We start from the raw sequence: 15,909 nt of genomic DNA, 5'->3' as shown, positions 1-15,909 counted from the left end.
TTTTGGAGGGGAAACTGGGAATGGAGAAATTTACATGTAAATAAAGAAAATATCTTAAAAAAAAAATAAATAAATCTTTAAAAAAAAAGATTGAACAAGCTAAATTATGTCTGTGTATATTGTTATTAATGTTTTTAGTTGTTTGGGGGGAGGGAAGATTAAGTAAATTCAAGCTAATGGAGATAAAAAAAAAAAAACAGCAAGTTTCCTCACTATGCTAGGCACCCATGGGCCACATGTCGCCAGGCAGAGGGGGACGGGGGCAGGGGGAGTGGTTTCCTAAACAGAACTCCAATGGCTCAGGCTCTAAGATCAATAATTGATAAATGGGACCTCATGAAACTGAAAATCTTCCATAAGGCAAAGGACATAATCAATAGGACAAATTGGTAACATACAGATTGGGAAAAAACTTCACTGACCCCACATCTGACAGAGGGTTAATATCTAAAATATATAAAGAATTCAAGAAGCTAACCTCAATAAAAAACCAAACAACCCAATCAAAAAATGGGTATAGAACTAAACAGAAGATTCACAACAGAGGAATCTCAAATGGCCAAGAAGCACTTAAAGAAATGTTCAAAGTCCTTAGTCATCAGGGAAATGCAAATTCAAAAAACCCTGAGATTCCACCTTACACCAATTAGAATGGCTAAGATCAAAAACTCAGGTGACAACACATGTTATTGAGATTGTTTTTTGTAGCAGTGGAGGATGAAGAACTGGGGGTAGTCACTAGAAAGTCCCAGATGCCAGAGGTTCTCAGGACCCAACAGGGATAACTTTAGCCAAAAAATGCAACAAATGGGAGATAGAATCTCTAGAGACCACCTTCAGTGGATAGGCACAGCCCCCAGCTGAGGGGTGGGGCCATCCACCCATCTCAAAATTTTTAACCCAGAAATGTTCCTGTCCGAAGGAAAGACAGGGATTAAAAAATGGAACCGAAACTGAAGGAAAAGTCATCCAGAGACTGTCCCACCTAGGGATCCATCCCATCTGCAGACACCAAACCCCAATACTATTGCTAATGTCAAGAAGCACTTGCTGACAGGTGCCGGATATGACTGTTCCGTGACTAATACAGATGCAGATACTCACAGCTAACCATTGGACAGAGTCCAGGGACCCCAATGGAAGAGCTAGGGGAAGGACTGAAGGAGCTAAAGGGGATTGCAGCCCCATAGGAAAAACAATATCAACTAACTGGACCACCCAGAGCTCCCAGAGACTAAACTACCAACCAAAGAGTATATGTGAAGAGATTCATGGCTCCAGATACATAGGTAGCAGAGGATGCCCTTTTCTGACAACAATGGGAGGGGAGGCCCTTGGTCCTGTGGAAGCTTGATGCCCCATCGTAGGGGGATGCTAGAGCAGTGAGGCAGGAGTTGGTGAGTGGGTGGAGGAGTATCCTCATAGAGACAAAGGGAAGGGAGGAGGGGGATGGAGTGGGGGTGTGTGTGTGGAGGAGTAACTGGGAAGGGGGATATCATTTGAAATGCTAATGAATAAAATGATTAATATAAAGAGAAAAAAGAAAAACAATCACCAAAACCACTGGTAATCTTGGTTAAGACCAGAATTTGCTATTTTCAGAGCACTCTATGCATCTCCAAGAAGAACTCATCGTAACAAAGTACGGTGCCACTCTATTTGTGTGAAACAATAGCCTCTTCCACAGCATTGGATGTTTAACAAAATGAACATGCCCCCGTCGTCACTGAGATAAAAGTATTGATCTTAGAAGCACCATAGCCTGAAGACTGCAGGTTATTAGAAGATAATGCAATCTTGCCTCTCTGCCTCAGCATCTTAACCCCTCATGATGACCAGAGTACTTAATTAGTCAGGCGGAGCATCTCCATAAAGGACAGAGTACAGAAGCAACCAGAAATCCTGGATCAGATATTTTTGTTGTTATTGTTGGTTTTGCCCCCAAGAAGTGGAAAATAAGCTCCTTTCTCTCTCAGTGCCCATAAAATAGACTTGAATCAGGATTGTCAAGAAAGCATGAAACTAGAAATAAAAACAACTAGGCCAGTGATTTCAGGCCATGTGGACAATTGGATGTAAAATGCTGCTTATTACAAACAAACAAGAGACTACCACAGTTACTGCTGGCTTCTACACTAGTTTTATGCAACACATTCTTTATTCTAGGTTGACTTTTCTTGGCATAATTACATTAGACTCAAACCCCAGAGATACCAACCTATTTGCTTAGTATAAGAATTTCACTTTTGGTGCTGGTGAGATGGCTCAGCGGGTAAGAGTACTGACTGCTTTTCTGAAGGTCCTGAGTTCAAATCCCAGCAACCACATGGTGGCTCACAACTACCATAATGAGATCTGACACCCTCTTCTGGTGCATCTGAAGACAGCTACAGTGTACTTAATTATAATAATAAATGAATCTTTAAAAAAAAGAATTTCACTTTAAATATAAAGGCTACAAAGTCACTGGTGGGTTAAAAGTACATGGTCAGAAAAAGATGTGTAATGACCTAATTATATAGTATACATTGCAGGAAAACTAATTAAAGATGAAGAATATATGACAATGGAGAAAGATTTTTCATGATAAAAAGATTCATTAGTCAGGAAGCCAAAGCCATCCTAAATGTATTTGTCCCCAGTCACCAAAGAGCATAAGAAGACATTGGCAAAAGAAAAATCCATATACAGAACAGTATGGGGTAAAGAGAAACAATTATAGAAAACCATTTCAATACTTTGCTCTCAGAAACCAGTGGGCCAGGAGACAGAAACTGGACAACTGAGAATAACACTATCAGTAAATAGTAGTGGGTATTTACAGCATACATTGCAACACTGAAAAGTACAAACTCACTTTAGGCAAACATAGGACATTCTATCCACCAAATCTCGTCTTGCAAAATTTGAAATCATGTGTGATATGTTCTCTGCTAATAGAATCATATTAGAAACCAATACACACTATATTCTTAAGATTCCTAAGCATTTTGAAATGAAATAGTGTACTTCTAAATAATTGATGGGGCAAAGTAGTCCCAGGAGAAACTGGAAGCTATTTCCAACTGAATGATACTTGAAAAAAGAAATACAGGGCTGGAGAGAAGGCTCAGTGGTTAAGAATGCATTCTATTTCTGCAGAGGACCTGAGTTCGATTCTCAGCAGCCACAATGGGTGTGTCACAACACCTGTAACTCCAGCTTTGGGGGACCCAGGATCCGTCAGGCACCTGCACTCATAGCATACATCCACACATAGACACATAGTTAAAACTAAATATATATATTTTAAATAAAATATGCTATTTGGGGAGAGTAAACTTAAAGCAATGCTTTCAGGAAAATATGTAGCCTTAAATGGTTGTTTTAGGGAAGAAAATTGGTCTAATTTTTTTATCTAAGCTTCTCCTTTAAGAATCTAGAAAAATATTAAATAAAGGTAAATTAAAGGGACAAAAATAGTAAAGATACAAACTGAATTTGGCAATGTGTAAATAATACACAAGTAGAAATAAATAAATAAGACAAAGCTGGATCTTTGAAAGTATTGATAAAATAGTCAACCAAACTCTAGTAGCTTAATCAAATAAAATGAGAGATCTCAAATTGATTCATATCAGGGATGCAAAAGGGGATATCACTGTAGGTACCACAGATACTCAAACATCAAAAAATAAATACAAACAACTCTAAATAACTAATTTTGAAAACTTGTATGAAGTAGATAAAACATTAAAAGACAAGAATGACTAGGATCTGATACCAGAGGGCTGGCTCAGTCAGTAACATGATTGCTATGAAGGAATGAGAAACTGAGTTTGAATTCTGGCACCATGATTTAAAAAGTAATAATCCAGGGTAGAGGAGATGGAGATGAAAGGACTCCAGAGCTTGATGGGCAGCTAGTCCAGCCAATCAGTGAGTGCCAGGTGCAGTGGGAGACCCTCTCCAACAGTAAGGCAGACATTGATCAAGGAAGACACTGGCTGTCATGTATATACACACACCCAAACACATACATGCAGGTGCACACATGCACATGCATGCACACACAGAGACACATATGTATATGTATACACACAGAGACACACTAATAAGTACACACTACACACATAGAAAAATTTCCAAGGTCATCACAAGAAACAATAGAAAATTTGTACAGCTCCATACCAATATTTAAAAAACGAACTTGTAATTTAAAGAAAAGCAGCTCCTCCTGCAAGAACTCTATATGACTCAGGATTTTGTCCAACTTTTAGGCATGAAATTATATAATATGGTTAAAGGAAAACATCTGAGGTACAATAACATTTTCATGAGTTTGAGTGACAAAGAATTATAAATTGGAAAACATCAAACCCAAGTGCCAAGCTTTAAGTATTTATAGGGAGAGTACGGAGGGTTCTTGTCACTCATACCTCACCTTATTTGGTCCGTCCCACTAGGAAGTACCTGGTTGTATAACTGTAAACTCGCTGACTGGGTTCTGCTTTTCTTTACTAAAGGTATTTATAAGATAATTTAAGTTGAATTATGCTCACGTTTATAAAAACAAGCAAGGTTTGCTTTCCTTCAGAGGCTTTGGAGTCTGCTCTTCATTTTAATTTACCATAACAATAGAAATTTTATAAAGGAACAGAAGGAAGAAATGCTATCCAACGCATCCCAGGAAGTAAGAATGACACTGCATTAGTTACTTTTCTGTTGCTGTGATAAAACACCATCACCAAAAGCAACTTCAGGAAGGGAGAGTGTATTTTGGCTTTGTTGTTGTTGTTGTTCCAGAGGGCTATAATCCATAATAGCAGGGAAGACATATTTTAGCAGCACACAGGAAGCAGAGAGAAAGAACAGGAAGTGGGGTGATTCTATAAACTGTCAAAGCCTACCATGACACACTTCCGTCACCAAGGCTGCTCTTCCTAAAGGTATTAAAACCTCTCTCTACACAACACCACCAACTGGTGGTTAAGTGTTCAAACACATGAGCCTATGACCACCATAGACTCTAAGATCAAAATCAGGAAAAAGTTAAAAGAAATAAAAATATCCCTCAACTTGTACAGATGCAAAAGAATAAAACTAAACATTAGTAAACTGAATACTTTATTACAAGAAGAGAATGTTTTATCCAAGATGACCCCATATTATTCAAAAATATAATAAAGACCTCAAAAATAAACTTGACCATGCATCATCACCAAATAGAAGCAAAATATTTAACTGTCTTTGGTTTTATTGACTTACTTCCCTATTGGTTTTCCATTTTATTGAGTTCCATTTATATGCCAGCAACACAAGGTTAATATAACATTTTAAAAATCAATCAATATGTTCATTGTATCATACTAAACAAAGAAAAAAACATTCAGTCACATAAATAGATTTAGAAAATGCATTTAAGAAAATTGAACATCCATTCATGAGGAAAAGTTTCATTCAACATGAACTGAAGGGACTATTCTCAACCTGATAAAAAATACCTATAGGTGCAGGGAGGAAATGCGGTCATCAATATCACACTATTGGAAAAAGTACAAACACTATTCTCATCAATTTTATTCTACTTACAGTCACCCTGAGCACGTTAGGCATGACATCAGAATAATAACAATAGCTGCAGTAGCCACACAGATCACAAAGAAGGGAGGCCATCATTATACATGAGCCACAGGATCACCTATAAGGACAATAAGAAGCTAATATTAATAAACAAACTTAGCAAATTTATAAGCTATGCCACCAAGAGTTTAAAAAAATCAATTTATATCCCCATCCTAAATGTTTTACAGTGAAGAACTGTAAAATAAAACATTTGGATGTCATCTACAATAAGATCAAAGATTGTGAAATAATGATGTGTATGAGAATGTGAGCAAGCTTGTGTAAAACAGTGATGAGAGGATGCGAGGCTGGCTCAAAAGGGACAAACGGATGCTGCTGGTGGTTTGGAAGAGGAGGTAGTTAAACTCCTGAAATCAATCTGCAAATTGTCTCCAATCACAGCCAAGCTCCTAGCCAGCTGTGTGTAAATACATATGAATAAAAATGTGCATATATGTGTGTACTTGTACATTGTTAAGCTATTCCAAAATTTGTATAGTAATTCATAGGCTTTAAAGCAGGATTGGAAAATATAGTCCCTTACTTTAAGACCTTATGAAACTACAGTTGCAAGCAGGGCACCTTTAACATAAAGGCAGGCAAATAGATTAGTGAAATTGCAAAGACTCGTTGAACTTGACCAAGGCACACAATCAATTAAATGAGAGAACATCTCTGTGGTGGTTTGAGTAGGTTTGGCCCTCATAGACTCATGTGTTTGAATATGCTTGGCCCTTGAGAAGTGACACTATTAAGGTGTGTGGCCTTGGTGGAATGGGTGTGGCCTTTTGGAGGAAGTGTGTCACTGTGTAGGTGGGCATGAAGACTCTCAGCACTCAAGTTTCACCCAGTTCAAAAGAGAGACCCTCCTCCTGCCTGTCTGCAGAAGACAGCCTCCTCCTGGCTGCCTTAAAATCAAGATGGAGAACTCTTGGTTCCTCCAGCCTCGTGTCTGCCTGCATGCTGCCGTGCTTCCCACCATGATGATAACAGACTGAACCTTTGAACCTGTAAGCCAGCCTGAACTAAATATCTTTTATAAGAGTTGCCTTAGTCATGGTGTCTCTTCACAGCAATAAAACCCTAACTAAGACAGAAGTTGGGACCAAGAGTGAAGATGAATATATGTGTGTGTGTGTATACATATATATATAAATATATATACAAATATAAATATATATACAAATATATATATGAATATATATACATAAATATTCATTCTTTAAGTGCTGTGAGGGTTCTCTCTAATGAACCCTCACTAATACACACATATATATATATGAATATATACATACAAATATATATTCATTTCATAAGTTCTATGAAGGTTCTCTCTAAAGAGCCCACACTAATACATACAAATATATATATACACACATATATATTCATTTCATAAGTTCTGTGAGGGTTCTCTCTAAAGAACTCTCACTAATACATATAAATTTATATACACATATATATTCATCCCATAAGTTCTGTAAGGGTTCTCCCTAATAGCCCGCACTAATACACTCTCCAACAAGTAACACCCATGCCCTCATCACTCACCATACACAAAAGTTCACTCTAGAAGACTGGAGAGAAGGCTCAGTAGTTAACAGTACTTTGCTTCTACAGAGGACCTGGGTTTGTTCCCCAGCATCACATTATGTGACTCAACCAGCAGTAACTCCAGTTCCAGAAGTTCCTATGCTCTCTGCTGGCCTCCACAGGCATAGCACAGAAGTGGGGCACATGAACTCAGGCAGCACAAATATATAAATAAATAGATAAATCTATCTTTAAAAATACACTTTAAGAATGTCTGGACCCCGGAGATCTCTCAAACACTGGACCACCAAACAGACAGTATACACCAGCTGATATGAGGCCCCAACACACTTACAGTAGAGGACTTCTGGGTCTGTGTTCATTCAGAGATGATGCACCTAACCCTCAAAAGACTGGAGGCCTCAGGGAATTTAGAGGTCAGGTGGAGCAAGGGGTAGAGACATCCACATGGAGACAAGGGGTTGGAGAGGAGGTATGGGATGTGGAACAGTCAGAAGGCAGATGAGGAAGAATTAAATATGGAGTGTGAAAAAGTAAAAAATAAGAAATAAATAAAAAATATATAAAAGAAAAAAATAATATCTTCACAAATATGTATAATAGCATAGATCTCCACAGCCCCAAAGAGGCCTGACAGGAGAGGATCAATAAATGTCATTTCATTAAAACCTAAAATGTCATCAAAAGATACTACTAAGAAAAAAAAGAAAGGCAAGTCACAGAGTTAACAGGATAGGAGAGAAGAATCTGAGCCTAGGTCACCACATGGAACTGCCTTTGGATGTATGAGCTCTCAATGACTCAGCCATCACACACAGCACTGTGCCCTACATTACTGCATTGAAAGACCCAAACACTGAAATGAGCCCTGTGCACAGGAGACATGGCTCAGTTGAGACATGGCATGGAGACTGAAATTCAGATCCAATAAGGCACAGTAAGATGCCATGTATCTGTGGTCCCCAAGCCAACTTTCTAGAGGCAGACAACAGGAGACTCTCTGAAACAAAACTGAAAGCAAAGACTGACTCCTGGAGTTGTCCTCTAACACCACAGATGGACCATAGCACCCCAATCCACAATCACACACAAATACTCTCTCACAAACACACACAGACACACACAATAAAGAAATGAGCAAAGGGCCATAAACAGATACAAAATAAGATCTATAAAGGGCTAATAGCACAGAAAAAGATGCGTAGCATCAATAATGTTAAGGAAAATGCAGTGGTGGTGCATGCCTTTAATTCCAGCACTTGGGAGGCAGGCAGATTTCTGAGTTCGAGGCCAGCCTGGCCTACAGAGTAAGTTTCAGGACACCCAGGGCTACACAGAGAAACCCTGTCTCCAAAACAAAACAAAACAAAACACAGTAAGAACTCACTTCTCATCTACCTGCTTGCTGAAGGTGGAGACTGACAATAGCAAAGGTTGACAGGAGCCTGGAGCATGTCAAGCTCTCCTGAACAGGAGGGGTGGACACATATAATGTCATCAATACTGTAGAAAACACATTGGTAGTTTCTTACAGATGAGATATGTGTCTGCTCTAAGACTCAAGATTTTTGCTTCTGGAGACTTAAGAAAAAAATGAATTTATGCCCATCAAAGTGTTTGTGGATGATGTATTAATAAAAATGTGTGAAGATAGCTACCTGTGAAGAGGTAACTCAATAAACCATTCTTGGTTTCTTTTACACCGAGGAATACTTTCCGGGACTGAAAATGAACTGTCTACTGATCTGTGGAATAAATCAGATGAATTTCACAAACACCTTGACCCAAAAAGCCAGAATTATCTCACATGAAAAGCAGCAGTTCACAGGATGAGCTTCCACTTCTGTGATACTGAAGAACAGAGAGAGGAAGGAGGAGTCGATGGAGCCAACAGGGGTTGTTTCCAAGAACCAGGGTGGAGGGAGGCAATGACTGGTGAAAAGAGGGAGGAGGAAGTAGGCTGTGGAAGTGCCGAGAGTTTCCATTTGATTTAGTGTTACATAAGAGTCTATAATTGTCGATATTCATCTAACAACACACTGAACATCATGCATTTCACAGTGTACAAACTACAGAGTGAGTTCCAGGACACCCAGGGCTACACAGAGAAACCCTGTCTCCAAAACAAAACACAGTAAGAACCCACTTCACATCTACCTGTTTGCTGAAGTTAGAGACTGACAATAAAAATACTTCAATAAATAAAAATGTTTAAAATAAAGAAATAAAGAAATAAACAAAATAAAGAAAAGGCCAAAGCTAAGGTAAGAAATTAGAAAATGAGCTGACTGAGATGTCCAAATCAAATAGTAGGGTAAGAAATAAAAAAACAGAGAGTGTATTTCCCTCAACTCCAGCCTTGCATAAGTCAGATAGTTTTACAAGTGCGTCATACATACTAGTCTTTCAAGACAAAATTTGTTCTTTTAAATAAGCTGTTTTCCTAAAGCAAAAGCCAAAATAGGGGAGAATAAAGGGGGGAGAGGGGAAGAAGGGAGAGAGAAAGAGAGAGGAGAAGAGGGGGAGGGAGGGACAGAGGGACCTGAGGGATGGGAGAGCAAAAGAGGCTGCCCAGTTCATAGTCTTGATTCCAAATCAAAGAAATAAAAACACGTGACTAGCGAATCCCATGCCTGTTTCACGTACAAAGAGAGGTGAACAAATAAAAGGATGCCAGAAACAAACCAAACTAGTGCAAGAGGGCCCAGGAGTGAGAAGTCCGCCAGGATCACAAGGATGGCTCAGTCTCCATATGTCTACCAGTGTGATTCATCATACCCATGCATCAAAGGAACAAGGACATAATAGTCAAAAACTGATTCCAAAAACATATATATGTGATAAAAATAATGACTTTGTGGATTATTATTATTATTATTATTATTATTATTATTATTATTAAATAGGTCTTACCATAAAGAGACATTTCTCTAACTTAGCATAGGTTATCTATCAAAACATTATGCTTAATGAGGAAATTCTGTGTTCATTTCCTCTAAGATCAGGAACAAAGTGAGAAGGCCCATTCTTACCAATAATGTTTTTCATAGTGCCAGAGACATGGGATTCTTTGTAGATAATATAATTACCTACTTAGGACAAGAGGAAAATATCAGAAGCATAGAAAAAATTACTACTATACTGCTATAATAGTTATATTAATGTAACATCAAATATCTGAACAATTATACAACTAACTTACATTTTTATTAAATAAATATTAAAATATTTTAAATTAAAATAATAAATAAAGGCTGTGGATATAACTCCACAGCAGGACATTTGCCTACAATACATTCCCCAATTATCAAAAATAAAAAGTCAATAAAATAACTAGATGAAATTTTCAGCAAAGTTGTATTACTATGTTAGAGAGTAGCAAGTAGTAGAAAATTTGTTTTAAAAGATACTATTTACAACCAGATGTAGTGGCACACTCTGTTAGTCTCCACACTAGGGAGGGAGAGGCAAGTGAATCTCTGTGAGTTTGAGGCCAGCCTGGTCTACACAGTGAGTTCCAGGACAGCCAAAGCTACATAGTGAAACCTTGTGTCAAAAAATAAAAAAGTACAAAAGATACTATTTACAATATTGAAACAATGATAATACATCTAGGGATTAACAAAGAATAAATTCAAGTTTTATGAAGAAAACTTCAAATCTCCAGTAAGTTGTATAAATCAAAAATTACATGGCTATAGAATGATGATGATGATGATGATGATGATGATGTAAAAATCTTAAGAGCCAAGCAAGACAGAGAAAGACCTATAGATGAGAGCTACAACAGCCCAAGGGGCCACTGTGAATCAACCTGAACAGGACACCTGATCAAAATGGAGAAAACTTGGAAAACGTGCACTGTGTGAAAAAGAAGAAAACCTGATCAATACAATGAATCAAATTTGTGACGTGTGAAAAGTGAACAATTATCTGGCAGTTTGATCACATCGAAAGCAAGGATTTCCAACCCATGAAATATAATATTGCTCCACTCTGTTCATAGCAGGTTTATTCATAATATCTGGAAACTGGAAACGGCTCAGGTCTCCCTCAACTGAGGAATGGATAAAGAAAATATGGTTCATATATGCAATGGAATACTACTCAGCTATTAAAAACAAGTGTGTCATGAAATTTACAGGCAAATGGATGAAGCTAGAAAATATTATCCTGAGTGAGGTAACTCAGCCCCAAAAGGACCTATAAGTGGATTTTAACCATAAAGATAAACATGCTATAATCCACAGACCCAAAGAAGCTAAATAACAAGGAGGCCCAACTGAGGATGTTTGAATCTTACTCAGAGGGTAAGTAAAATAGTCATGGATGTGGATAGAGGGAGGGCACTGGGTGGGAGACGGGATGGGAAGGGGAACTGTAGGGGGATTAGGTGTGGGGAGAGAGGGCAAAGAGAGTGAATGGAAATCAGTGGCTGGGCTGTACAGGGGCTTAAACTTGCCAGAGACCTGAGATGGGGGAGGCTCCAGAGAGTCTACGAGGGTGACTCTCCCTGAGACTCCTAGCAGTGGGGCATATGGAGTCTGAAGTGACGGACTGCCACTTATACTCAGGCAGGACTCCCGGTGGAAGGATAAGGATACCAACACACCCATAAAAACCTTCAACCCAAAATGTGTCCTACCTACACGATGTGCAGGGACAAAGACAGAGCAGAGCCTGAGAAAGCAGACAACCAATAACCGGCCGAACTTAAGACCCATCCCATGGGCAAGAACCAATCCCTCACACTATTAATGATACTCTGTCATGCTTGCAAACAGCAGTCTAGCATAAGTATCCTCTGAGAGATTCTACAAAGCAGCATACCAAAACAGATGCCGAGACTTCCAGCTGAATATTGGACAGAGTTTGGGAAGTCATGTGTAAGACTTGTGGGAAGGATTAAGGGACCAGGAAGGGATAGGAACTCCACAGGAAGACCAATAGAGTCAGCTGACCTAGACCCTTGGGGGCTTCCAGAGATTGAACTACCAATAAAAGAGCATACATGGGCTGGATCTATCCCCAACCCCTGCACATATGTAGCAGATATGCAGCCAGGTCTTCATGCAGGTCCCCCAATAACTGGAGCAGGTGCTGTCCCTGACTCTGTTGCCTGCTTGTGGATCTTGTTCCCCTAATTGGGCTGCCTTGCCTGGCCTCAGTGGAAGAGGATGTTCCCAGTCTTGCAGTGATTTGATGTGCCAGGGTAGGTTGGCATTCAAATAAGACTTCACTTTCTCAGAGGAGAAAAGGAGAGGGAATGAGGGGAGGGTCTGTGTGAGGGGGAACTGGGAGGAAGAAGGGGGCTGTGATCAGGATATAAATAAATAAATAATAAATAAATAAATAAATAAATAAATAAATAAGGAAAACTGGCCCTGAAACAGCTCGGGGGGGGGGATAAATTATAATATGGACAGAAGTTAAGAAAGATCACAGCTGGGCGGTGGTAATGCACGCCTTTAATCCCAGCACTTGGGAAGCAGAGGTAGGTGGATTTCTGAGTTCGAGGCCAGCCTAGTCTACAGAGTGAGTTTCAGGATAGCCAGGGCTATACAGAGAAACCCTGTCTCAAAAAACAAAAAAACAAAAAAAACAAAAAAACAAAAAACAAAAAACAAAAACAAAAACAAAACCAACATCAAAAAATAAAAGATCACAGAACAAGAGAACCTATTTGTGGTGCCTAAAGTCAACAAGAGATGCATGAAATACTCAAGGAAGTCTTGACAGTTGGAAATGAAAGGCATCCTCATAGAAAAATAGGAAAAAGATGCAAACAGAAGAGGCAATCCAAAAGGTAGCCCAGAAAGCAAGTACAGAGATGCCCATCCTTCAGAATCCAGGTCCATTACCTCCACAAGGACTCATGGCTCCATGTCTAGGAAGCTGCTGATCTCAGGATGAGCTCTGCAAGGAATGTGGATCTGGGACATTTGTGCACTGTGACACTGGTCACAGTGAAATAAGCAGCAGCCGCTGTAGCAACCATCTGACTCTTCTTAGTCATAGCAAGCACATGAGTCCTGTGATCCTACAGTGTCACCCCAGATACAAATCCCCTAGTCTCCGATAGATATGTGTGGGTGGTTCTCACAGGGGCAGCTTCCAGTTGAGGGTTGTCAAGGGCAGTAGGGCAGATACCAGACTTGGAAAGTGGATAGTTTATTTGGCATAGACTGTTCTGGAGTTAGAAGCCATGACCTTCATCAGTGTGGATGGTTGTTACTCAGTGAAGATGCTAAGGGACAGAATAAGAGATTTGGCCAAGTACCATCTTCAGCAAATAAAAGCACATGCACACTCACTATGGATGCACATTCTCTCAAGAATGAATACAAAGAATAGCAAGCAAAATGGGAAGTAGTTCAGAAGTATTCCCTGTGGTAGAGGGGGGAGTGATGGTGGGGACTAAGAATAAACCAAAGCAGGCAGGAAGAAAAAGAGAGAAGGCCGTATGCATGGATACATTCTACACACACACACACACACACACACACACACACACACACACATGCACACATACACACATGCACACACACGCACACACACACACATGCACACACACACACTCACAAACGCACACACGCACACACGCACATAGTCACATACACATTCACAAGCACACCCGTGAACTCACATGTGCATGCTTACAAACACACTCACATACACACATGCACATATGTACATATGCTTATACTCATAAACACACTCCCAAGCACTCACACATGTGTGTATATAAAAGCACACACTCACATGCACTAACTCACACAGGCACACATGCACTCACAGTCACATACAAGTACACACACACACACATGCACACACATGCACACACACACACTCACACACACACATGCACACATGCACACATGCACATAATCACATACACATTCACGAGCACACCCGTGAACTCACATGTGCATGCTTACAAACACACTCACATACACATATGCACATATGTACATATGCTTGTACTCACAAACACACTCCCAAGCACTCACACATGTGTGTATATAAAAGCACACACTCACATGCACTAACTCACACAGGCACACATGCACTCACAGTCACATACATACACACACACACATGCACACACACACTCACACACACACATGTACACACATGCACACACATGCACACACACGCACACACACACACGTACACTAACATGCACACATGTGCACACACTCACACACACACACATGCACACACGCACACATGCACATAATCACATACACATTCACGAGCACACCCGTGAACTCACATGTGCATGCTTACAAACACACTCACATACACATATGTACATATGTACATATGCTTGTACTCACAAACACACTCCCAAGCACTCACACATGTGTGTATATAAAAGCACACACTCACATGCACTAACTCACACAGGCACACATGCACTCACAGTCACATACATGTACACACACACACACATATACTTACAAATATAGTCGTTCTCAAGCACAGTCAGACACAATCTGTAGTCATAATCATAAGGGAATAACCCACTCCTGTATGGTGACTAAATAGATTAAGACTGTATGGAAATTTTGTAGATGTTTACCACAGGGTGTTAGATCTTTAAAAAACAAAAACAAAAAACAAAATGAAAGTTGTATCACAGTGTCAGTAGAAGTGCTTTTTAAAACCACACACACACACACACACACACACACACACACACATATACACATACACGGGTGTGTGTAGGAGGTGAAGGATCAGAAGGGCAAAGTTACAAAACCTGAGGCCGTTCTGTGAAGAGGGTGAAATCATGAAACACTTGCACCCTCTGTGTCTACACGCTGAGAATACTTTCATGTTCAGTGTCTCCGCTCTGTAGTTGGTATGTTACCTTTTTTTTTTTTTAATAGTACACAGATTATTTACAGGAAAAAAAAAAGAATGTTCTTTAACTATTTTATTTATTCTTTGGCAATTGCATACATGTATATAATGTAATCATACCCCCACCATGTTACCTTCTCTTAGCCCCTCCCATTCCCATTTAATTCTTTCTTCTTCCCAACAAACCCTCCTCCTACTTCCATGTCTTTTGTATGTGACTGAGGTGGTCTGAATGAGAATGCTCCTCATAGGCTCACATGTTTGAATACTTGGTCCCCAACTGGTAGAACTGTTTGGGAAGAATTGGGAGGTGTGGCCTTGTTGGAAGTTTATCACTGTGGGTGGGCTCTGAAATTTCAAAAGCCCATTCCCAGTTAGCTCTTTCTGCCTTGTGCTTATAGACAGGGATATATGCTCTCAGCTACAGCTCAGCACCATGCCTGCCTATCTGCTGCCATCTTCCCCACCATAATGGTCATGGGTTCTAACTCCCTGGAACCATGAAACCCAAATGAAACACTTTTGTTTGCTAGCTGCCTTGGTCATGGTGTTTTGCAATGGCAATTGAAAAATAATTGAGACAGTGACTCACTATATTTAATTAGGGTTTTCATGTGCATATTTGGATGTGGTGTTATTTATAGAGTGTGGTACCTTCTCAGTGACTACATACTGAAGATAAATGACTCTCTGCCCCATCCATGATGTTATGTCGATGGGCAAAGAGCACACATTTTACCCGAGCCTTATGGGAACTTGCCCAAGTCAAACTAACTGGCAAGTTGTTCAGTTCTTCAGTAGGAATGCTGATTTTCATATTTCTAAGTAACATAGTTCTGTGCCGTGGCTTAGCTGGTAAAGGTGAGCTTAGCTCTCTGGCTGGCA

Source organism: Mastomys coucha, unplaced genomic scaffold (assembly GCF_008632895.1).
Source record: "Mastomys coucha isolate ucsf_1 unplaced genomic scaffold, UCSF_Mcou_1 pScaffold21, whole genome shotgun sequence".
Lineage (NCBI taxonomy): Eukaryota > Metazoa > Chordata > Mammalia > Rodentia > Muridae > Mastomys > Mastomys coucha.
This window is presented reverse-complemented; position numbering follows the sequence as displayed.